The sequence below is a fragment of the Ambystoma mexicanum genome, chromosome 1p (genome assembly GCF_040938575.1).
Source record: "Ambystoma mexicanum isolate Mex_15411 chromosome 1p, UKY_AmexF1_1, whole genome shotgun sequence".
Lineage (NCBI taxonomy): Eukaryota > Metazoa > Chordata > Amphibia > Caudata > Ambystomatidae > Ambystoma > Ambystoma mexicanum.
Genome location: NC_090921.1, coordinates 1502278534 through 1502303972, shown reverse-complemented (window position 1 = coordinate 1502303972; position 25439 = coordinate 1502278534). Strand labels below are relative to the sequence as shown.

Sequence of the window (25439 nt, the reverse complement as noted above, 5' to 3'; positions counted from 1 at the left end):
ACTTGGAACCGGATGACATAAACAAGTCAGTTGTGCAAACCACCTGCTTGGTTGAGCATGTAGGCATTCTGGGATCCAAGAACATTGCTATTTTATGGATACGAAAAGAGTGATTGACAAGGCGTGTATACGACACAAACCCGTGAGACTCTTGAGGCGGTGGCTGGGTATATACACACTAATTATCGAAATTTCTTTTAAAAAACATATTTTTATTATTTTCTGCATGTAAAAACAAACATCACACAAAACCCTCATAACCCCACTCCCCCTCCCCCACGGAAGATATGGGCCCCTTTCAGTTTTTGTTTTTTTTTTTCTCGGGGCAGATTATGCACCATATATTTTGATATTATGCGGGCATCATTGCTCCATATAGTCCGACTTCAAGTATTCCAGAATACCCCCCATTCCTTCGTGAAGGAATCCTTCTGGTCCTGAAGGTGGTGCGTGATCTTTTCCATGGTCATTTGCGACCACACCTTCTGCAGCCATGTGAAAACCAACAGTGGGCCTTGTTTTTTCCATTGTTGGGCAATCATTGCCCATGCCGCAATGACCAGACCCATGAAACTCCTCCACTGTGCTTTGTGAAGTCTCTTGGCCTGTTAGTCCTTGAGTCCGCACAGCCAGACCCTCTCCCCCATTTGGCCTGCTTCAGGAAACTTCTTTTTCATTTCCGTTCGGACTTCCATCCAGAAACCGTTGACCCCCTCACAGTCCCACCAGATGTGCCTCCACGTGCCAGATTCTGGGAAACCCCTCCAGCAGCGATCAAACGTTTTTGGATAAATATTGTTGAGTCTCTCAGGTGTGTAGTGCCATTGAGTAATTATTTTAAGCCACATTTCTCTGGTTTGCACTGCCCGGGTGAGTTTTGGGATGCCCGCCCACATTTCCATCCATTGCCGTTTTGGTATCTCTTCCCCAAGCGTACCTTCCCACCTCTTCATGTATGCCCATTTGATCTCTTCTTCTTGTGTATTGATAAAGTGATAGATTGTTGACACTAGTTTCTTATCTCCTGGGTTGGTTATTAGGTATTTTTCGAATGGAGTCAAGTCCCTTGTGGCACCCCGTGAGATCTCTGGAGTGACAAGCCAATCTCTAATTTGCTCATATTTATACCTGTCAGCCTCAGTTACATTCCACATTTTTTTGCATTTGGTGAATGTCCTTGTTTCATTGTCTTGGAACATTTCCCCGATTTTCTTGCACCCTGCGGCTTCCCATTTTTCAAAGGCCCCAGAGTCTTGTCCCGGTGGGAACTGATGGTTCTGGCAAATAGGCATTAAAGGGGCTAGTGGCATGGTCATGATACCCCTCCTGGTTTGTTCGTCCCAGGCATCTAGTGTGGTTTTTATGACCTCACTGATGCGTAGATTCGGGTGTCTGTGTTGTTTGTACTTCCACAGTAGGTCTTCCAAGGGAGTTCTGGCGACCGCCCGGTCTTGGGTCACCCTTATTGTTTGTTGGTCATCCCCCAGCCATTCCTTCAGGACCCAAAATTGCGCTGCTTGATAGTATTTCCTGAAGTGTGGGAGTGACAGTCCCCGTGCACTGGTTGGTGCTGTGAGGATGACTCTGGCGACCCTTGGGGGTTTCCTGTTCCACACATAGGTCAAAATGGCCTTTGACAGAGCTTTAAGGAAGGAATTTGGGACTGTTATTGGGAGGGCATGGAAATAGTACAGCACCCGGGGGAGTATGCTCATTTCACTGACTGAATTCTGCCCCACCAAGAGACCCGTAACGGGCACCATCAATCTAAGTCCTTCTTCACTCAAGCCAGAAGCTGGGGGTAATTACCATTATATAACCTGTCCACCTTGTGTGTGAGTGTTACCCCTAGATACTTGATAGCTTCCCCAGCTATTGTAAGCCCTAGCGAGCCCACCTCTTTTTCCAGTGTCCCCTTATCCCCAACCAAGAACAAGATCTCTGTTTATTTTTAAGCCTGAGATCTCCCCAAATGCCTCCAGTTCTTATAAGGTCTGTGTTAGGGATTTCCCAGGGTCTTCCAGGGCTAGTAACATATCATCTGTGTAGACAATGATTTTATATTGTCTGCCTGCCATCTCGTTCCCCCTTATCCCTGCAGACTCCCTGATTTTAATTAAGAGTGGTTCCAAGAAGATGGCATATAGGAAGGGGGAAAGGGGGCATCCCTGTTTGGTTCCCCCTGATATCTCCACCCTATCCGTGTCCTCCACATTTATGGCTATTCTTATGGATGGGGAATTGTAGTTGGCTTTGACCATGTTTATGAATTGGTCTCCAAATCCCATGTGTTTCAGTGTTTTGAATAGAATGGACCACTCGACCCGGTCAAAGGCCTTTTCGGCATCTAGTGAGAGCAAAATTGCTGATGTGTGGGCAATACCTATTTTTTCTATCAGGTGAATTATTCTTCTTTAATTATTATGTGTTTGCTTGCCGGGGATGAATCTAGATTGATCTGTATTTATTAGGGAGGGGGGAAGAGGTGACAGCCTGGGGGCCCGAACCCTGGTATAGATCTAGCGTCCAAATTTATCAGGGCGATTAGGCGATATGAGCAGGGGAGGGTGGGATCTTTACCTGCTTTATGAAATACTAGGACCTTTGCCTCATTCATGGAAGGAGTTACGTTTCCGCTGTCCTTGAAAGAGTTCAATAATCCAGTCAGCACTGGAACAAGGGTGCCCGCATTTATTTTGTACAAGGGAGCCGTGAAGCCATCTGAGCCTGGTGCTTTAGCATTTGGGAGACCTGTAATTGCCCTCTGTACTTCTTCTTCTGTGATCCGTGATTCCAACGGCACTTTGTCTTCCTCAGATATTTTTGGAATGGGGAGAGATTGTAAGAACCTGTCTTGGTTTTCGTCATCCCGGTGCTCCGTCGCATCTAGCTCTTGATAGAAAGCCTTAAAGGCCTCCACTCTGTCTTTGGTGTGTGTTTGGGTCTCTCACTTTTGATGTTCAAAATAGTCATTGATTTTTGTCCGCCTTGTTGGCCTTAACATAGTATCTCTGCTTGAGAAAAATAAGGGATTTCTCTGCCTTTTTGTTGCACAGCATATCAAGTTGTCCTTGCACATGTTTCAGCGCCTTCTTGAGGCTTCTAGTGGGGTGAGCTACCAACTCCCCTTGAATGTCTGTTATTTTCTTTTCCAGTGCTCTTTCCCCGTCATGCCTCTGCTTGTCCTTGGCGGCCTTCAGCGCTACCATATGTCCCCGGATCACTGCCTTGAAAGCGTCCCATACTGTCCCCAGAGAAACCTCCTCTGTATCGTTTTGTTCGAAAAATTCATTGATTTTGTCCCTTATTGCATCTCCCATCACCTGGTCCAAAAGAAGATCTAATGGCAGTCTCCACTTCCAGAGCCCCCCCCCCTTCCTGGAATCTGAATGTCCAACTATAGCGGGGCATGTTCTGATAAAGCTATAGGGCCCGTTTCTATGCCTTGGATTTTACCTAATAAACCCACCGACACCCAGAAGTAATCTATTCTTGACATCATGTTGTGCACGTGCGAGTAATACGTAAAGCCACTTGCTTTGCCCTTCACTTCTCTCCAGGCATCGCACAGCACCAATTGCTCCATCTTTTGCTTAAGATGTTTGGATGGAGCCCCCTGACCTTGGGTTCCTACTGCACTCCTGTCCAGCCATGGTTGCCAGGCCATATTCAGATCTCCTCCCATCACTACCTCTCCTTTCGCAAACCCCTCTAACTTTCCCACCATGTCCCTGAGAAAACAGTCCTGCCCAGAATTGGGTGTGTATATTGCTGCTAGGGTAAGCCAGAGACCCCCTATCAAGACGTTTGCCAAAGCAAACCTCCCCTCCCTATCCACCTTCGTGTCTATGAGGGTTGCATCCAATCCTCCTTTTACCGCTATCATCACTCCTGCCCTTTTTTCCCCAGCATTCGCTTGCGCCCAGACCGTGTATCCTCTAAGGCATACCTTTCTTTTATCCAGGGCTTTTCCTGGAGGAGCAGAATGTCCGCCTTCTCCCTCCTAAGCAGAGCCTCCACTTTTTTCCTCTTCACTGGAGAATTTAGACCCCTCACATTAAAGGAAAAGATTCTGAGCTTCCCCATCAGGTGATGTCTATAAGAGCTGCCAGCAATCCCGAGTGTTGTGATCCCGGTCCTCTTCCGGGGTCCCTCCCCACAAACTCCCCCCCCTCCTCCCCAACTCCCCACCAACTGTTAACCCTAACTCAACTTTAGTACCGAGGAGGGCCCAGGCACCTAAGGTTGCTAGGGCGTTGCGCCTATCGCTACCTGCCCTCATCTGACTCGGGGTGAACTTTGCGGGGAGTCCTAAACCCCGAATCATCCTCAGACCTAGATCCCTGTTTCCTACCGGGCCGCTATATATCTGGCTCCGAGCTTCCCTCAATACTTCCCTCTCCAGCCTTCTATATTCTGATACTGAATTATCGATTGTGTCTGGGTTTCTCCCCTACTCCACTGCAGGTTGCCCATTGTTTCCTTTTCCATTTTGTTTCTTCTTTTGCTGCACTTCTTCCCAACCTCTCGGCCTCTTATGCGGTTCCCCCTTAGTTTTGACGCCCCTCGAGGGTGCCTCCTCTACTTGCAGATCCATTATATGTAGTCCTTCCTCACAGGTGGTCACCCTTCTCTGTTTGCCTTTCCACTCAAATAGCAGACCAAATGGGAACGTCCATTTGTACCTTATCTTTTTCGCCACCAACTACCTTACCAATGGGGCCATCTCTCTCCTTTTTAACAGTGTTGCCGATGCCAGATCCTGTTATAACTGTATTTCCACCCCATTCATCCTTATGTGGTCTACTTGCCTCGCCCTCTTTAAGATTTGTTCCTTTTGTGGGTATGATGAGAGGGCCACTAGGACCTCCCTTGGTCTTTCCCCAGGGGCGGCTGTTCTTTTCTGGCCCACCCTGTGTACTCGGTCAAGCCCAATGTTTCTGTTTCTTGCGCCTCAATGATGTCTCTAAATACTTCTTGAACCGCGCACTTGAGGACCTTGTCTAATACTGACTCTGGCATATTCTTGATGCGGATATTTGATCTGCGGGAGCGGTTTTCCAAGTCTTCACACTGGATTTCTAAGTTATGGGTTAGTCATACCAAGTGCTCCTGCGTTTCACTGTTCTGACTTCCTTCCTCTTCTATGTTTTGCACAATTCTCTCTATGGTATCTGTCCTTTCTTCCAGCTTGGCCACCTCTATTTTCAAATCCTGGACTACTTGTTTAATTTCGTTCTCCATTGAAGTGAATTGGTCCTGCACAGTAGCCATGAACTTGTCCTGCAGCTCCACAAACCAGGCATGCATGTCATCCTTTGTCGGGGGTAGGTTGCTCTGGTTGGGAGGAGTGCTGTCCGCAATGGATTCTTCTACAGGCCTGTCCTTGGAATTTGCAGAGGCATCTGATGAAGACATGTGTAGTAGATTAGAGTCCTCTCTGGCCGGTTGTGAGGCTGACTGGCCTGCGTCCCTTTCCCCTTCGCCCTTGACATTTTCCCCTAGTTATGGCGGTCCTGCAATGTCTCTGGAGGATCTCTGTGGGGGCAGCTGTGGTGTCTCCCTGGAGTGTGCGTGTGTGGTCCACCTCCCACTGAGTGCGAATGGATAGAGGTTCTGGGAAGCAGGATTTGTGGATCAGCGTTGCTGTGGGGGAGAGTGTAGCTTCTCTCCTGCTCCCTCCTTGGCCGTGCTGCTGGAGATGAGAGGTGGGGGTGCACCAAGGCCCCCGGAGTGGCGCCTGTATTTGTGAGTGCCCCTCCGGCCTCTGTGGGGTGGGCAGAGGGGATGCTTGGGCAGGTGCACTCACCTTGAGTTGTTTCACTGCCGCGGGTGGAGCATTCTCGTGTTGCAATGGGGATCGCCGTCTCTTCTTCCCGCTTCGCTCCTTCACTCTCCGAGTCCCAATGAGCGGGGCAGAAGCACTGTCGGACGGTGCCCACCAGCCGCCCCGCCTATGCGGCTATCCTCTGTGTGGGAGTCCACGCCCCGGGGGCCCGATCCGCCCCCAGCCCGCCTCCGCTCCTCCTGGTGCCGCACATTCGGCCTCTCTTCTAGGGGGGGAAGGGCGCCGACGCCCCCGGCCTCAGTGGTGCGCGGCCTCCCCAGTTGCCCCCAGCTGTGCTTTGAGGCCAGCACGAGGTGCCCCCAGACCAAGGGACGTCCGTGTCTCCCCCGTGGGAGGCGGTCTGGTAGCCTCTTGCTCCCGGGCACTCGGTTCGCTTCTCCGGCTCTGTCCTCCCACGGCCTCTCCTCGTCTTTCTGCCTGCTGGATTCTCCCGGTTCTCGATGGGGAGGGGCACCCGCATCTCTCCGCTGCGGTGTCTCCCCTGCAGAGTCAAGCGGGGCGATCTCCCCTTGCTCCTATGTCAGCTGCGTCCTGGGGGCATCGGCTGATTTTCCGGTGTCGAATCGCTCGGATATTCGCTTTTAATGTGCTTTATTGTTTGTGGCCCAACGGGAGCGCTATTGAAATGTGACTTCCAATGCCGGCGGCCATCTTGGAATCCCTAATTATCGTAATTTGTTTAAGAAATTATCAATCACTCTCCACCCAGGCAATGCTAACTGCCCCATAGCCCTAGATTTGGAATAATCTTCATACTGAAGCAGGCACAAGGACACACTGAGGGAAGTGCAGATGTGCCATGACAGGGGCCAGTGTCTAAAGGCCCAGAAATACATTATCCATCTATCGAAGGACTGTGCTTTCACAACCAGTGAAGTATGTAAGTTATATATAAAATGCATGTTAATGGGCAGTGCTGCATACTGTAGCCATCAATCCGAAACAAAAAGTGAAATCCCCAACTAGAGGGTTATGACGATCTGGGAACGCAACATTTCCATTGATGGCATCCCTGATGTGTTGACCTCTGAGCAGGGCAGAGAAGGGGAGTCTGCTGAAGGCGAGGCTCTGTTGTGCCAGTGAATATCATGTTACCACACACACACACACAACAACATCATAAATCAAAGTAAAGTATGCATGTATATAAATCTACATATATGGGCAAAAGAGTCCCTATTCAAGGAATGCGCAGTGCCACATGAAAAAATAGGTATTTATATACCAAAAATTATGATTTCATCGAACAATAGAAAACATGTTTTGTTAAACATTTACATACATTAATTTAAAGTGCTAAAAGTGCATTAAAGTGCAATGAATCGCAGAACATACTAAAATCAGAAATTAGATACGAAATGAATATTCCATTGCCTAAACTAGTGCGTGTACCTTTGGAGCCATGTGCACTTGTTCTTGCTCAAGCACATTGGTCCAGCAACATTCCTATGGAGATATGATGCTTTAAGTTCATGAATGATCATTGTGAACACTATATGGTCGTTATTGATAAGCATTTATGAAACATCGATGGTTGAGGCTCACGTTAAGGGATTCGAGGATGTCAGTGTAGGGTGCATAGTATTTGTAACTAGTAGCGCGCTAGTTGGCCTATCTGGTCCTTTATGACTGAGCGGATGAGCGACAGCGGTGGATTGCGCCCCCGTTCTGGGCATATCGAATTTTTTACTTTAGTATGTACGTCGATTCATTGCACTTTAATGCACTTTAAATTAATGTATGTCAATGTTGAACAATACATGCTTTCTATTGTTCTATGAAATAAGGTTTTTTTGAATAAATATACAGGTTTTATACCTATGTTGCCCATTATTGTAGATTTATTTACATGCATACTTTATTTTGACCTATGACGTTGTTGTTTGTGTATGATAGGTTTCTGACTGTCCTGTACTTCACAGGTAATTCAGGACGCCTGGTGTTTTTCTTTGTACATTGGTGAATATCATGGTAGCAGCGGTGTCAGTGACTTGTGTGTGAGCGTTGTGGAGGGCGGCTCAGCATGGTCGAGGGGGAAATCACAAAAGGGACAGAGAACCATGTTAGATTTCCTCGGCTCACTGAGCTGGTGGGTCACTGTTTTTTCTGAGTGTGCTCACCAGCAGTAGACTGACTTCACCAAAAGGCAGCACAGGGGCAAAACTGGCCGGGAGGAACTTGCAGAGCTTTGAAGGCATTTCAGAGTCCACAACCAGAAGAGCAGTCTCTGCTCTGGAGCCGCCACTGAGGACAGGTAACACGGCATTCCTGCACTTGTTTGGAATTGTGTGCAAGAGGCTGATTGATGATTAGAGACTGTTGTACGGGATACTTGCCTCCATGGCACCTAATGAGTGTGTGGGCTTATGCAGATGCTCCGCTGTTCCTCTCACGCTTCCTCTTCCCTGAGACCCCATTTGGGTCTCCCACCTTTTCTGTCATCATTTGAGCAATGAGGCACACCAAAACATTGGGACAAGATGGCGCCTCTGCCAATGAGGCCTGATGCTGCAATGACTGCGCAGTGTCCATTGTAGGAAGAAGGCCTAGTGGCAGCAGACGCCCTGGCACCCTCTTCTCTCGAAGTCATTTCCCACTAGGGACTGTTTCTTGTACTGAGGCCCATGGCCAATACTGGCACTATGGGCTTCATGCTGAAGCCCTTCATGCACCCATTGTCTTCATGGGCCTGGTATTGGACCTATTCTTATTTTTACTTATTCCAGTTGTTATTTTAATTGCTGCTTTCTTTTATCCATTATGTTTCTAAATTGGTACGTCATCCTTCAAGGGATGATATGCCTTATTTTGAGGTATAAGCGTACTCTAGTCAACAAAATGTTATTAAATCAAATACAAGGAGTTGTGGGACATCCCATCTTAAGCCTCATTCTAAGCACTACAATAAATGAATATCTTGGGTCAAATTTACAAGATTGTTTTCAAGTTTCAAATACGAAGTGTGCAATGCATTTTGGACTTGGAAGCACATATTCTTTTGTATTTGTATTTGTATTTAGTTTATTTGTAAAGCGCACCTTGCCCTGGGGCTTCTGGGCGCTTGATTTGACGAGATTGGTTACAGAAGGTTACAGGCAAGTAAAAAACAACTTACAGGTACATCATAGTGATACAAAACAGAACATCAGGTTCGAGCACAAGATAAAGGTAGAACCAAAATGGTTGAAAGAGAAGAGCCATGTGATAAGGTGTACTACAGCAGATGCCAGAAATAAGTGTAACTAGATACAGTTAATGAGGACAGGATAAGGGGGTACCAGTGCAAGTTACAACTTCACACGAGAGGCCCGAGAGGTTAAGTAGGATGAGGCCGAGGCATCAAGTTCATGCAGCCAGTGTTTGTTTTTGTTTTTGAAGGAAAGAGCGGAGGGCTCTGTACAGTTGAAGAAGAGTGCACCCAAAGTATTCTAGGCATATCTTTGTAAAGTATGTCTTAGAGGGTATGGCCATAGATTAGTCAAGTTCAACTGATTCACAAAGCAATGTCCTCACAGCGTCATTTACTGGGCTTCTCCAGCACACAGTCCACCCAAAAGCAGCCTAGCAGTAGGGAAGTTGGTACGTCCAGAAGTGGTCTCTCCAGTAAACAGCCTGCCTTGCAGTGCCCCAAATAAAAGCACTCATGCAACGCATGCATGTTTTTAAAGGGTTGTACATATACACAGGTGGCGAAGATACAAAACAAGCATTTTCAGCAACCATTTAACCCACTTGGTTAATTGGACCCAATGGATATGTAAATACCCAGTATCTCAAACAACTACATATTTAAATAGGAAACTGGCTGTTTAGTTCACAGTCTAACCCTCCAATAACATGAATTGGTCTCTTTGTGACTAAGAGGGCAAGTTTCTTGGGAGTTCGTGTCACACAATTTCAGTTTTTTATTTTTTTTATTTCGCAATTTAGTTCATTACAAGCTTTTACCAATCACAGAATTATCAAGCACATTTTGAATAATAAAATCATTCCAAGTCCTTACAAAAAGCGTCTCCAAAAATGTTACCAGCGCACAAGTCAACCCAACTTTTTCCCCACCATGAAGGGCCTCCAACCATGCTTCAGTGTCAACTCCAAAAGTTTTAAACAGTCGATTGTAGAAATATACAGTGCTCTGAGATCTCAACTCAGGGCAAAACAGAGTTAGATGTTTCAAAGTTTCCGCTTGAGCATAACGCAATCTGCATTGCATTTGTAAGACCCTGAAGTCATTCCATATCTTTATAAAATGGACTTTTTATCTAGCATATATAATCGGAATCTGAGGAACAGGTCTCATGTTACACAATGCTATTGTGCATTTAGCTCGTCTGCAAGTGATTGTTTTTTGTATTTAAGATCTATTCACCTCATTTTGCAGTCAATTGACAAAAGGAGGCATGTTAAAAAACATACAGAGAAAACCCTGTAAGGGATGCTTTCACCATTTTATGATATAGATCAATATAATGTTAAATCTTCTTGCTCTGAATGGTAAATGTTTCTAATAGTCTATTTCAATTTGATTTCTTCCATAGTGTGGATGAGAAAATCTCTAGGAACAAACCTCTCTCCTTTTTTAGTGCGATCATTGAAGTGGTATTTTTGCCTGCTTATTGGCATGCGTCTAAGATGATTTTCATCATGGCATATGTCTTCATCAGTTCTGTTCTATTTTTATACAATATCATTAAAGCAGCACATCAATACAAAAATCACGTATATCATCAGAATAAATACAATATTATAATGTTAAAATCCCATAAAGTGCAATGCAATACGTTTCTTATCATTTCATTAAATTAATCGAGAAGCATTCATAAATCATCAATATGTGTGGTCAATAACATGCAGTTCTTAATTTTATTATACAAATGGAGGCAAAAGAAGCCACCTGCTTTTCATGCACCTGAAATGGAATAAGTAAGTAACCCCATCGGCAGCTTGAGACCTGGCCAAGCAGCATACTCTATAAATCTTAATATTTGTAGATACAAGTTGCAAGTTAACTCATTTCCAGCAATGCAACTTGGCTGACTTTGCCAGGCCGGCATCAAGTAATTAGCTGAGGAGTGAACTGCCAGACTATCAGTGGAAAGACTACAGAGTCTCATTGCCTCCACCGTAGTTCTAACATGCCTCTCCCTCAACAGTGTTTTTAAACATCTTTTCCACAGGTCTAGGTATTGGGGGTAGATTAGTACAAAATGAGTAGACGACTCTGCCCTGTCAGCCTCCCTTGCCTTAAGTGGCCATAATGGCGAATATGGCATATTCAGTGGTTTTATTGCCTGTAGGCTAATTACCCGAAATGTATGGATATAATATAACCAATCCACATCATTTAAGTGCTTATTTACCCTAGCAATCTTCCATGATGTGATACGAACCTCAATCGCTAAAGTACAGTTTACCCCACCTATACTGGGATTGATAGTAGACTCAAAGCCAGACCCAGCGACCGGAGAGTTATCTGCAGGGAAGAGATGCTGAATTTGTCATTGACCCAGGACAATTCTTTGTCCAATGTTGTGGTGTGTTGCACCGGGGGAGGATCACATAGGGAAGGAATCCCCCTGTGGGATTTGGGACGACCATCGTGAGGCAATGCTATATCAACCCGCTTTACTACCTCCAACCCCTTTTCCACCTTTAAATCCTCCTTCCCCCTCCGTAGATAGAGCTGATGTATTTTGTTATCAACTCTGTCCATGTATTCTACATGACAACGTTGAAAACCTATATAATACAAACTATCCTCTATGTAGCCTTAAGGCTGGTACTGTGATGAAGAAAATGGCAGTGAGTACCAAGATCACCCGCAAGAAGCAGAACGAGTGGTTGAGTTTCCAAAGGCCAGTGGTTAGCCCTAAGCAGTGAATTAGTCCGGCGCAGGAATTCAAAGGATGTTCAAGCTCAAGCTCAAACCGAACTGCAGGAGAAAATCAAGAGGGAAAGAGCTGTTCTCCAAAGAGGAATAGCAGGAGCCATGTACAGAAGCGAATAAGAGACAGTTGTATAATTGGCAGGATAGTGAACCAAGCAGAAAAAATGCAAGGGTGCAAGACTAGGAGCTACACCCAAGAGTAAGAGGGTCTGGTACCCTGATGAAAGAGAGGGTTTAGGACCCTGAAGAAAACTAGAAAGAGTTTTATACTTGGCAGGAGAGTGAACAAAGTAGATACAATGCAAGAGTGCAAGTCTGGGACCCGTACCCACATGAGAAACCAAAGTTTAAAGCAGAGAGGGTCTGTGGCCCTGTAAGAGGAAAGGAGACAGCCCAAGAAAGTGCACTTGCTTTGCAGGAGAATGAACCAAGCCGTATGAAGTATTGCAAGTCAGCACCCACACGAGAGATTAAGAATAAAAGGGTCAAAAACCCATCGACTGATATGCTTGGTAGCAGAGCATGCCAATCTGATAGGATGTGAGAACTGTGAAGCTAAGACACAGTTACTCGCAAGTTATCCAGCAACTTGGCATAAGAAGAAGTCTAGGGCAAAGGAGCACAACCCTAGCTGTGAAATCTTATATTTTGGAACATTATTTTTTATCACTTTTTATTACCAGCAAAACTGGGAACTTTCTGTTGCTTGAAAACAAAAAGAACACATTTTCCTTTAAGAAGAGATCATCCTTGCACCAGCTATCTTTTATTATTAGTGTTAGGGACAGAAGTATGTTTTGGGACTCAACAGTGACAGACTTCCTGACAATTTCACTAGTTTCCTTAGAGGTAGGGAAACCCCTCTTCGTTTTAGGGATAGAAATGCATTTTTCCAACATTTATTTTTTATTAACAAAAGTCAATATCCAAAAAAATGCCACCATTGTGTCCGAGCCTTACTTCTGCACACTTACAGGGGGAAAGAGCGGAATGTCCACTTCCTCCTTCCTCTGCAAAATGGAATATACCCCACTAAAAGCACGGGTCTATATTAAATGTCCGTTAACACCACACTAGCCCACCACAGATACCCCAACACAACACTCCATTTTCCTTGAACAACACTCTGACTGACACCAAAGACAACTACACAAACAATTTAAATAAGCTATTTGAGGCCAGATTACCAACATTGTGCACCTGTGTAAATGCAACTGTGCACAGTACTAGCACTGGGGAAAACTTTGCCCTGGGGAAAAAATGTATTGAAAGAATACGGTTTTGCCCCAGGCAAATGTTGCCCGCTACTGCTAACGTGCAACAGTGCACTTGCAACAGTGCAACATTTCAGTTATCAGGCCCCTAGGGTGCACATTAATCACTGGACCATACAACTCACAAAGGACCTCATTCCGACCTTGGCGCAAAGGGATACCGGACATTGGTAAGGACACCGGTGCCGGTAATCCCTTTGCGCCCTATTCCGAGGTCCCCCAACGGGACCCGTACGGTATGTTTATTCAGACCAAACGTATCTTACGGTTCCCGTTAGGGGACCAGGGCGCAAATAACGGCCTAGGCATGCACCGGGCCGTTATTTGCGCCCTCCCCATTCCCATTTGAGCCCTATGGGGGCTCAAATGGGAATGGGGATTGCCATTTTCAGTGGGGACTTACCGGTCGCGCAAAGGTCGGAATAGACCGGTAAATCCCTATTGAACCAGGGTGGACTCGGTAACGTTATTGGAGATAGTCATGGCGCTAATAGCGCCATGACTACCTCCAATCTCGGAATGAGGCCCAAAATATCTAAAACGTACACACCACAGAGAGACCTATATTTTCAGATCTCTACACGTCAACATTGAAACAAAGGAAACTTGCCTAGCTCCCCCTGCTCCTACGTAGTCTAACTCACCCTCCATCCTTCCATGGGCGATGAATGAGTTGGTGACTGGTAGCAATAGAAGGAAACAAATGTGTTTGTTACTGGAGTCAGTGCACTACGCTAGAATCTTTTGGGCAGTGACTGGCTAGTAAGACTCGCCCAATCAAATGATATGGGACTCAAGGAGGACTAGTATAACCATAATGCAATTGTAGATAACTGCCTCAGGGACCACTAACAAAGGAGCAGAAGGAGAGACGATTTTGAAACTGAAATCATGAAAGCTGCCTCTTTGTAAGGGAATAGTTTTATTCTAGTGTTAACCTAACCACTGTTCAGGACTATAATGTTTGCAATTAAGTCACCGAGAGATTACAGTATTTGACTAGTGTGGCCCACTTTGTTTGAGGAGTAAAACCGGGATTTTACCCCACTCTGGAATATCTAATTTTACGCTACTGTATTTTCCGTACTTTAAGACGCACACTAAAAGAAATTGTGTAATAAGGTCACCTAGATATATGCACGATGGGAAGAACATTTGACTATACACACAAAAGCAATCCCTTTTTTGCATCTCAGGCTAATAGGCATCACAGACAAGCTAATCTTTAAAAGGGAGATTTTTTGAGCTGCTTACTTTAATTGTCTTGGACGCTGTTGATCATCTGAATTTTGTACTGCTCATGGCAGCTCTGAAGGCGAGCAGGTCCTTTAAAGCAATGGCCCAGCCAGAACTTCGAGCTGGGGACTGAAACACAATTAGCCCAGTGGTATTTCACGCCTTATATGTCTGGCCTAGTGATGGGCGAATTGTCTCAAATCAGATGCAAACCTCTCTAAACAATAGAGGGTTGACTTTTCTCAAATGATTCAAACCATTTGGAGCCGTTCCTTGAAAGGATTTGAATCATTTTGATCCAGAATTCGAGTTGTTGGTGTAAATATGAGTATTTGATGGTTCGACTTAGCTCAAATAAAACTCTGCTAACAATGAATCCTGGGCTACTGGTGGCTGAGGACATGTTGCAATAGCGCCATTATTTACTGCTTGAAGCCATTCTGTTGTAGAGAAAGCAAAGAGAGAGACCATCCAGGCCTTGTGTGCTTCATCTAAAACCATTCTTGCTCAAAATTATTATCTGGTCTGAAAACTACATTTTATATTTGTAGTTAAACTCTCTCTTTTAGACATTATTTTTTATTTTTGCTTTCATTTATTTTAATAGAATGAAAACAGAAAGCAGAACATGAGGCTCATTACGAGTTTGGTGCCATTTTTGGCAGTTGTCTGTTAAACTGGTACTGCCACTTAATCTAGCAGTTGTACGGCCAGAATAAGTGTGCGCCAACAGCAGTGTTAGCTCACATTTTCAGCGTCCACAGGAAACCATGAGGAATTGGGTGGAAATAGCGTGGTGGTAATAATGCCTGTGTATATTCCTCCACTTTTCGACATTTAAGTGAAGGATATACCTCCAGTACTTCACCACAGGTATCGCCCCCACTTAAATACCAAACATGGAGTTTAGCAGTGTAGTGAAAGTGCCAGTAGCTCCATTCCTGTTAAAATAAGGTGGCAGCGACAAAATTACTGATCTATTTTTTCTGCACTGCCAAACTCCTAATGAGCACATTGAGTAGAAAACGGACATTTTTCTGTACACTTAATTTCTGAACATTGTTCATAATAGGTATGTTTTGCTTGCAGTTTCTCTCACTAGGGCAAGCTGAATTCAAATGGTTTGAATGAATAGTTTCTAATGGTTCAAAACAGACTAATCCGATTAAAATCAATATATGACCTATTGCCTCTAACTGGATCAATCCGATTCGTGCCACATACAAGTCGAATCATACATTTACCAACTCCGCTCAATTTCACTTTAAATCCATCTCTATGAAACCTAAAATGGCTGGGCTTGGCCCGGCATCCGCTTTGAGCACCAAAAAGCTTGCCCATCCCTACTACTATGGGCCAACAAATCATAGTATGCAGCTGCACAACAGAATCCACCCACACCCTATAACACTGATTTAACTCCCAAGGGAAAGATAAGAAAAACACCCATCAACTAGCCTGCACACATCACTTTTGCTACACCCTTTAAAAGATCCAAATTTACGAAATGTAGTGATTATGAGGCAATTTTTCAGAAACGAAAACACTACATTTTTCCTCTGAACGCAAAAGGAAATCATCAGCAAAGGAGCAATAACCTGTACACTTGATACACATGGCAAGGGTTGCAATATTAAATCCCAACAGGCTGGGATGTCTTTTTATTATTATGGAGTTAATTTACTTGAAATGTTTATGGGCAAAACGTAATTCACCAAAAACAATTCAGCAATTATGATCTATGATTCTAATCTCTTTTTTTTTTCTAACCCCTTAAGGAAGTCCCTGGACTCCAATCAAATAATGTTAAGATAAACTTCTCTCACAGCCTCCCCCAAATGTCCAAAGCTTCTAAGGGGGGACGTAAAAGCGCGTGCAAGAAACATGTTTTCTAGTTGGTTGGTTTGTGCGAAGAGGTGTGTTTTTACTCAAGTTTGACTTTAGACCATTGTCTTTCATTCATTTATCCCAATAAAACAACGCCCATGAATCAATTGATGAAGAAATGCAAGTCCAGGACTGGGGCCAAGTGACTGACTCAAAACATTGTTTGATATGAAATTAATCCTTGTAAAACTTTTTTTTTGATGAATTCTAAGACTAGGACGTTAACTAGCCTCACTCAAGTATTGATCTACTCTCCAAAAGTTACAATGCAATAAAATAAATCTTATTTATTTTAGTTTTTATTTATTGGATCATAATAAATTAATGAATTCACATCGATACAAAGTTCACAAATATATATAAACACACAATTCATGATAGAAAAATATCCTCACAACCCGAAGAAAAAAAGAAACTCAAAAAAGGCATACAACAATAAAGAAGAAGACACATTTGGATAATTTAACTACATTTTAGGGTATGTCTTCCTCAGGACAAACAACTTGAAGTTATCTACAATAATACAGGAGTCATGTCAACATAAATACACACATAATATCAAATAATCTATAATTTAGTCGGTAGAAGGTGTTGTAAACATACTCCGGGTCATTAATTACATTATTTACATGGTCAAATGGGACACCTTCTTTCAATTATTTCATGAAGACTAACCATCTCATCATGAACCCCTCAATAATTCAACCGAGTCGGAAAACTGACGGCAGTACCCCCTTGGGGGCTGTAGAGAAGTTCCCCCCGCGTGAAATGTACCCTATATTAGTACTAAGAGCCGCCCTGAGGAAGGACTTAGTTCGAAATGCATCGGTATGGGCCTCTGGTAACTGATCATGATTAAAGACAATCTGCAAACAAAATTGAAATGTCAATGAAAATCGAGTGAATCATTTTTGTCAATCTTCTTCGATTGACTTCACAAAAAAATATTATAAATTTGGATTATTCTAAGGATCAATTTGAAAGTAGTATTTACTACAGATCAGGCATCTTCAAGCTCAGTGGATTTTCCATTGAGCAATTCTTGCCCTTTGGGTGTAAATACACTTTAAAGACAAATGTGCCAGGGAAAATCAGTTATATGTAGCACATTGTAAGATAAGCCTTAATTAAGTGCTTGACAATTAATCCACGCCGAAACCATACCTGCCTGCTTCGAAACTCAACCATTTTTTATCTATCAAAAACCTTTAAGTAAATAAGTATGTCCATAATTGTTTATCTGAACACTTTCTTTGCAAATGTGATATAAACTCACCCACCCTCACCGACCTAACCCTAGAACCAGGATGACCATCTCCGACCAAGCACCAATCATCTGGAACTCAACAATCCTACACTTTCGCATCACTGAAAACCATCTGAAATTCAGAAAGGCCATAAAAATCCTGTCTCTTCCCACAATATCCCCCTGAATCCCCCCTCACCCCTTGAAACCACACTGCTGAACCCAGTCAGGGCCAGCCAATCAGGACAGGACACCCTTACACCAATTACAACACAGAGGCCAGCAGTTTTTGCAGAGGCTCATCTGACATACTGTCACCCCATACACAACAACATTCTTTACCTACCAAATACACCAGGGAAGCCAGCAGCTTCTGCTGTGGCACACCGCAATAAACTCACCCACCCTGACCACCCAGACCCTCGAACCCGAGAGACCATGAAAAATGAGACCACGCTGCCGGCACTGGACAAAGATTGCCCCAGCCGAACAACCTCAAAGCTTACGGTATGTATACCTCACACCACCTCTGTGGAAACAGGCAGCAGGCACGGTCAAACATCCATGCACCGTAGAATGCAGCTATGGCTATGCTCATCCGGTCCAGCATCGCATATAGTCGTGCACACTGTAACACCTGACGAACCTCAACACCCTGCCATTAGCATACAGCTGCTACCAACTGAAAGAAATTCAGTATAGCTGGCCACACATCTACTTCTCAACAGTATCACTTTATCGAAAACCACCAACAGCCCCCACCCACATGCCTGACCTTCTTGGGCTGCTTAGTCGAGCCTAGCCAGCCACCTAAGTCCTAGTCCTAGTCCAGTGAAAATGCGCACATGCATCTCCTAATCTAAAACTTTTAAAAGTTCCAATAGATTGACTAAGGTCACTGAGAAAATTCAACCACAAAGCGCATTGATGCCATACAAATGGGGAAAGAGCGCTATACAAATAACCAAATACAATACAATACAATACAATACAGTGCCTTTTTGTCAAACACCATGAAAATATATAATCTTTATATCAATGGTAGGGTTTCTCTTTGCTCTTTAATTGATAAATGTTATAATTTACTACTTAAATTCTTAAGTAAAAAACCTTGTGTTACCCTTACATTCTCACCCTTCATAATGTTGAAGGGAGTGGAACTGAGTGACAATATGCATCCAAACTACTTCGTCAGATCCCTCAACTTAAAATTCTGATGGATATTGACAAAGTTCTGAAACACTATCATAAAGATCTGAATCATGCCTTAAACATGTGTTGGGTGTAACAAATGACTGTGAGAAAGCTTGCCTATCAGAGCTCCTCCTATGAGAGGTCATCAGCCTCCAAAATGCTGCATATCCCCAGAGACTAAATTTGTACTACACAATACAGAATGGTGACCTCAAAAACTGAATACACTAAACCCATATGTGTCTTTAAACTCCAGACTCCAAACATGGTTTCCCCTGCCGAGCCTTAGAAAAGTGGGTCAAACACTACTTGCAAGGCACTTTGGATTTATTTTATTATTGTGAATTACTATCTACACAGGCTGCGCTTGGTAACCAACGTAAAGCCACTGATGTGCAAAATTTAAACAAGAATGATGGGGAATTAATCACAGAGATATTCTACTGGTTTATTAGTAACAAAGAGCAAAGTTGTTCATTCACAGGTAAAGTGTAACACATCAATTGTGTTGAATGAGTCTGAACTTGGATGAATTACACAGAGCAATTTATATGCAATCAATAAATGTAAGTCAATTGGACACAGATTTCGGGAAAGAGGGTATCCAATTCAACTAATCAGGAAAACTACTGATGCGGTCAAGAAAATACCGAGACCACAATTGCTGATAAATAAGACAAAAGTGTCCAGCGAACAATATCCTAAGCATGTCAACTTCATCACAAAATATTCAAGTGACCACAAATTTATACAGTATATACTGAAAAAACATTGGCATATTTTACACCTAGATTCTGATTTGATATCGTATATTACTGATCGACCCAGTATTATCTTTACCAAGGCAAAGACTTTGAGGAAGATCCTCAGTCCCTCTTTCCTTAAACCTGACCCAATTGGACAGGCAAATTGGCTTACTACAAGCACAAAGCCAGCAGGCTTTTACAAGTGCGGGACATGCAATTTTTGCCATCATGCTTTAGCACCTACAAAAATCTTTAGCTGCCATAATGGACTTCAAACCAAAATATTTGACTTTATTAATTGTCGTACAAAATTTGTTATCTATGGTATCTTATGTGTATGTCAGAAAATGTATATTGGCAGCACGATCAGAGAAGTCCGTTTCAGGATTCGAGAACACCTCAACAATCTTAGTAGCCAGGATATTAGACTTCCTTTAGCTTCCCATTGGCAGAAGCATCATCAACTGGATAATATTAAAGACATCAAATTCATTGGACTCAAACACATCCAACAACATCCGAGAGGTGGTAACAGAGAATTGACCCTACGACAACAGGAAGCAAGAATGATTTGTAAATTACGTTGCCTGTCACTTGGTTTGAACCAAGACCATGAATTGAATGTGTTTCTATAATTTGTACGAATTTAATGCTAAAAAACAGACAATCAAACCCATGCAAACCGATACAGCTTACCGACTATGCCCGAGGCATTTATATTCAGCCTAGTGACCCCACTCTGTGAGAAGTCACTGTTTATATTTGTCCCAACAGCCCAACCGGCAGTTATTTGCATGTCTGCATGCTGATTCGAGCGCACCACATTTATTTTGATTTCTTAATTGAGGTTGATATTTAGCACCAACTATCCAATATCCGCACCTAACATAGGATTAGAATTAGTACGGATTATTTCAGTTTTCTTTTTGTTGATGTCAAAGCTGTACACAGTATTAACATCAAAATATCTATATGTAATTAAGTCGCTGCAAAAATATTGCCGTAAATGAATGAGCTTCCGCATAGGAAGCTTTCCTCAAATGTCTGTTTTATGCATTTCCGGCTTGTAAGGAGTATCCAAGCAACAGGGTCAGATGACTACATCACCTGACCTAACCCGGGAAGGTTACTATAGTAACCCCCGGATTGTGCCGATGCCTTCAGTATTGAGAAACAACCGGCCATTGAGCACATCAACTTTTGGAGCGTATGCCGGTAAGCCAGTTCTACGCCCTAACGATACCAAACGAAAAGCTTATGCAGCACGTTCCTTATAACAAGTGTTTAAATACGTTGTCATATCCATGTTACAGATTACGGCCGAATTTAAAGGCAAGGCACGCTAAAAACGTGCGTTACATTTCAATTATACTGCAACAGCGGCATATCAGTCGAACGACAACTACCTCTTGATTGCAAGACTGGTAATTATAGTTTCCATACTTTTCACAAATTAGATGTTAAACTTACTAGCAATGCAGACTTTTGAACTAAAATATGTGTCATATTATACCAAGTCTTTATAACTTACAGACCCTGTCCAGTCAAGCATGTAGAAATCACTAAATCTCTCAACTACTGAAAGTTGAATCAAGTATTAGGAAACCTCAATCATATTTAAGGTATGGATAGATTCATTTATCCCTATTTTAGGAAATAGAACAATCAATTGCATATATTATCTCTAACGGTATGTTTTTATTTCTTTTTATTTCTCCTTTCTCTCCTGTTTTTTCTTGTTTTTTGACCCACTACCTCTGACGTTGGTTGTTTCGATTTCAAGCCAAGGTTCAATAATTATAGATTAATGCAAATGGTAAACTACATTTGTATGCCCTGAGGACGACCTCTTTGGTTGAAACACGTGTTGGCATGTTTTGGCAAATTCTTGGCTTTTCTTTAATGTGAAATACGCTGCGCAATTGCATATAAATTGTGTGTGTTTTGGCGAATAAGCCTATCTCAAACAATGTGATTCATTCAAGTTTTGGTTTTTGAAGTACTCAACAAATATGCTGCGCAATTGCATATAAATTGTGGGTGTTTTATTGATTGCATATAAATTGCTCTGTGTAATTCATCCAAGTTCAGACTCATTCAACACAATTGATGTGTTACACTTTACCTGTGAATGAACAACTTTGCTCTTTGTTACTAATAAACCAGTAGAATATCTCTGTGATTAATTCCCCATCATTCTTGTTTAAATTTTGCACATCAGTGGCTTTACGTTGGTTACCAAGCGCAGCCTGTGTAGATAGTAATTCACAATAATTTGATATACTTCAAGGTGATAGTGGCAGATCATCTCACTACCTACACGACAGCAGCTCAACCACAATTTTACTTTACTTCCTTTCATGAAAATCCAGTTGTGCGCATTCCTGACTAGGGCTTCACTTCCACATACCGTATTTTCACTTTGGATTTATACCTTGGGCTTGGTGAAGTTGAGCAGATTGGAGGTCATGGGTTATGTCTTCATTTGAAAAGTAATGTTTGAAATGTTTCTCCCTCTTTTCGTCCAACTAATTTTCCACCCTCTTAACCCCAACCACTCGTTTGTCTCTCAACCACACTGCACCTTCTCTTCCCACTCTCCTTTTATACATTTACATGCCTTACTCACTTCTTTCACTCTCTTTTTCATTTCCACTTTTCACTCTCTTTGTTTCTTTCTGCCTTTCCCCTTGATTGTTAAAATATGTTCGTTCCTATCCCCACCACTGCCCCCCTTTCTGCTTTCCCTATACTATTATCCTGTATTTTTTCCTGTTTCATCACCCAATCGTTCTCCTGCTCTTCTCCGGTTTCCCTGACTTACTCTTTCGTGGCTTCATTCCCACTCTCCTGTCCCCCGCTCCTGCTTTTCTCACTGTCGCTCTATTCTACTTTCTTTTGTATTCCCGCCCCCACTCTCCCCTTCCCTCATGTGTATCTCTGCATCACCCACGCATCCATCCCCCCATTGTTTCCTCTCTGGCTGTCCTCCTCTACCCACCCCACCCCCTTTCTGACATTCCCTTATCTTTCACAGGAGCCAACAGACATTTCTGAAGCAATTCTGGGCCTGCCAAGGTGCCAAGTTCTGCTGATGGTGGAATTTCAGTTTTGTGTTTTTTTTCTCTGCAAACCTGTTTAACAGGACAAGCCTCAGTAGAAGACCCAAGAGTCAGTGACAGCCTGGGTGTGCTCATGATGAGTTAGACGTCTATAGCCGGGAAATCCTGCCCTAGACTGAGGTGCAGGAGTTCTCATACTGCCCAGAGAGCTCAATCATTTGTTAATCCAAAATAAAGGTGCACTTTAAAATGATATATTTACCACAGCCCAATTTTGTAAATAAGCGGTCTCCTGTGACGAAGGATGAAAATAACAAATACTAGCCTTTAGTGAAATTCTAATGTATTTATTCGTAATTTATTAGGCACAATTTGTCACAAGTTCAATACTTTTATTCAGTTTGACAGGAAGGGAGAGGTAAACCTCTTTTGGGTCTATGGGAATCCATCTGCAAACAATGAAGGGAATGCTATCAATATTAAAGGTCTCAGGATTGGTTAACTCAATGTAAATTAAAGTTTTATCTACAGGAATGTTGCTTTTTCCTAATGTTCACGAATGAACACCTAATGTATAATAACGGGACAGGCTATTGGCTCCAACTTGGAGTATCAGGGATAAAGTGCCCAGCACACTTCTTGAAACACACTAACAGTTATAGCAACCAACTCACTTTACCAATAAATTGGGTTCTTATATCGTGTTGATGCTGGATAAGCGCTGGACCGGCAATTAAACCCGCGAGGCTTATATCATCTTGTTTCCCGAGAGGATAGCTCAGAAAACGACACAAAGCAACACAGGTTCGATCCCCGGGTCCACGCTTAGAAACCTCTGGGTATTTAAGCATGTTCTAAATACGCAACTAAGACAAAAAAAAACAATTACGCAACTAACAAACAAATCCTGTAACAGCGCCTCGATGCCCGCGGGCTGTGTGAGTGCTTTAAAAATGCAAAATAAATAAATAAATGTGCTTGTTGCCCCTGAGCTATCCTTTAGGGAACCAACATGCAGGTTAGGCTTAAATATCAACACCTTCTAACTGTAGGAAGTATATTACATATATATATATATATATATATAGTATATTACAGTGCCTGGCATGCCTCTTAAACTCACCTTCCAACAAGACCTTCTAGCCCTTGGTCAAGCATGTGAGCTAGGCTTAGATATCATCTTCTAGCTGCAGGTAGTCCTACTTCCAGCACGTATATTTGCCCTTGGGATAGGGTCTTAGGCAGGCTCTGCACTTTAACCCACCAGCCATTGGGCACCCTCCCCAGACACTCCTTTCTTCTCTCTCTGCATAGGATCTCCTCCCAATGTCTCTGATGAACCTCTCAGCAAGAGTGCTATATACTCTCCTTGTTTGCATCGGATCTCTGCTGAGATATACAGCTAGAACTTGGTGCGTATCCACACGTACACACATGAAGACTCCAAACTCGCCTCTTTCCTGAAATTTAAAGAATACTTCATGGAAAGCAATTTGCAGCTACCTCAAGGCCCTTCTTAACATAAAATCATGGTAGGTTCATTACATTGTTTATTTTACTTCTACTAGGCTATGCCTTGATAATAGAAGTAGAAGAGAGCTGTGTGGAAATTATGAGAGGGTGCAATAACTAGACAATACACTTTATCTACCACAACACAGGACTAGAAACACCATTGATTTACCACACAGGCATCAGATGTGTACCAGAACTTCATCTCTGCCGAGTGTCTCGACCATCTCACCGCAAGGTCGTTACGGTGCCGCGAGGATTGACATACAGCCCCAATCTCATGTATTCCAGAGATTGTCAAACCCCTCTAGGTAAGACATATTTTCTACCCTGGCTGGGGTCCTAATAATAATTTTTTTTGAGTTTACTATGCAAAACTTGTCCCTAGAATCAAATAGTAAGCTTGTTCTTCAATATGGTTTCAAGCATGCATTTAAGCAACAATTTAGACTCAAGCTCTATTCATTTTTTCTTTTTCTTTTCCTTATATGGTACTCTGACTCCACCCTGATGAAGGTGGTAGTATAGGATAACAGTAATGGGGGTTGCTTCTGGATCTTAGACTGCACATATGAGCAATAGTCCGTTTGGACGTTATGGACGGTCTGGAAGCACACTGTTGTGTTTTTGCATTTTAATCCCCCTACACGCATAAGCAGACCAAATGAGGGCTTTTTGTGTAATCCCTTAATTGGATTTTGAAAAAAAACTAAGCTCTAGCCCATCAGCAGACCAACAGATGGGATAAAAGTTTCTATACTGTTTAGAATCCCTCAACTTTAGGAATATAGATTCCTTCACAAAAACGTACAAGCAGAAGCTACAGAAGCTACAGAAATGAATGCTTGACCAATCGAAAGAAAACTTTAATTTCATATTATACTGGTACAAAAGGAGGTCTGGCCCTGAATCAAGATCAAAGGATGTATGTATATATATTGAATCAGAATATACATAACAACTCCCTGGTGTACTGGGCCAAGACCTTAATTTGCCTTTATAAACGATCAATCATTTGTATGTTGTTGAGAATCGTTTTCCAACTTTATCTCCAAACAAGTCCATTCTTTTCTATACTTTTTTCTGTACTTACATTCATTCTCTCTCCCTTAGCACTGGGTTTCTGTCCACTTGTGAACTATCATTTCTTGTGTTACCTCTTCCCTTCTTTATAATAAAAATAAGTTTGGAAGGTCATTTAGCTTCTTACTGTTTATGTATTTTTTGCCTTTTATGTAAATTGATATGCATAAGAAATACAATAACTGTATATCTAAAATGTTACGGCATATGTGTTGTTTTTTCATACAAATCATACACTGAATGATAAGTCCGGGATTAGGTTCAGTATAACCCAGACGAAGAGGTACTTTACCCATTTAGCACATATCTAAGTGTTATAGTACTGTGTTCTCTGCAGCGTTTTGCCTTTTGTTATTGAGATATAACCCACAGCAGGCGTGTGGCTTTGTCTCCTCATCTGTTTCTCTTCTCAGCAACGGTCAGAGATATAGGCTTAAGCAAGTTTGTGATTTCCTCTCTTCCTC

The 25439-nt window shown here is 42.8% G+C and overlaps 1 protein-coding gene and 1 long non-coding RNA gene across 2 annotated transcripts in view; one reads left to right on the top strand and one right to left on the bottom strand.

The window, feature by feature from the left end:
- The window catches only part of NECTIN4 (nectin cell adhesion molecule 4), a 478950-nt gene that overhangs the window by 328215 nt on the left and 125296 nt on the right, over positions 1-25439 (bottom strand). The window lies entirely within an intron of this gene.
- LOC138456689 (uncharacterized) lies at positions 20148-21493 on the top strand. The gene is made up of 2 exons (XR_011262123.1): positions 20148-20742; positions 20852-21493. It is a non-coding gene; the product is annotated as an uncharacterized lncRNA (long non-coding RNA).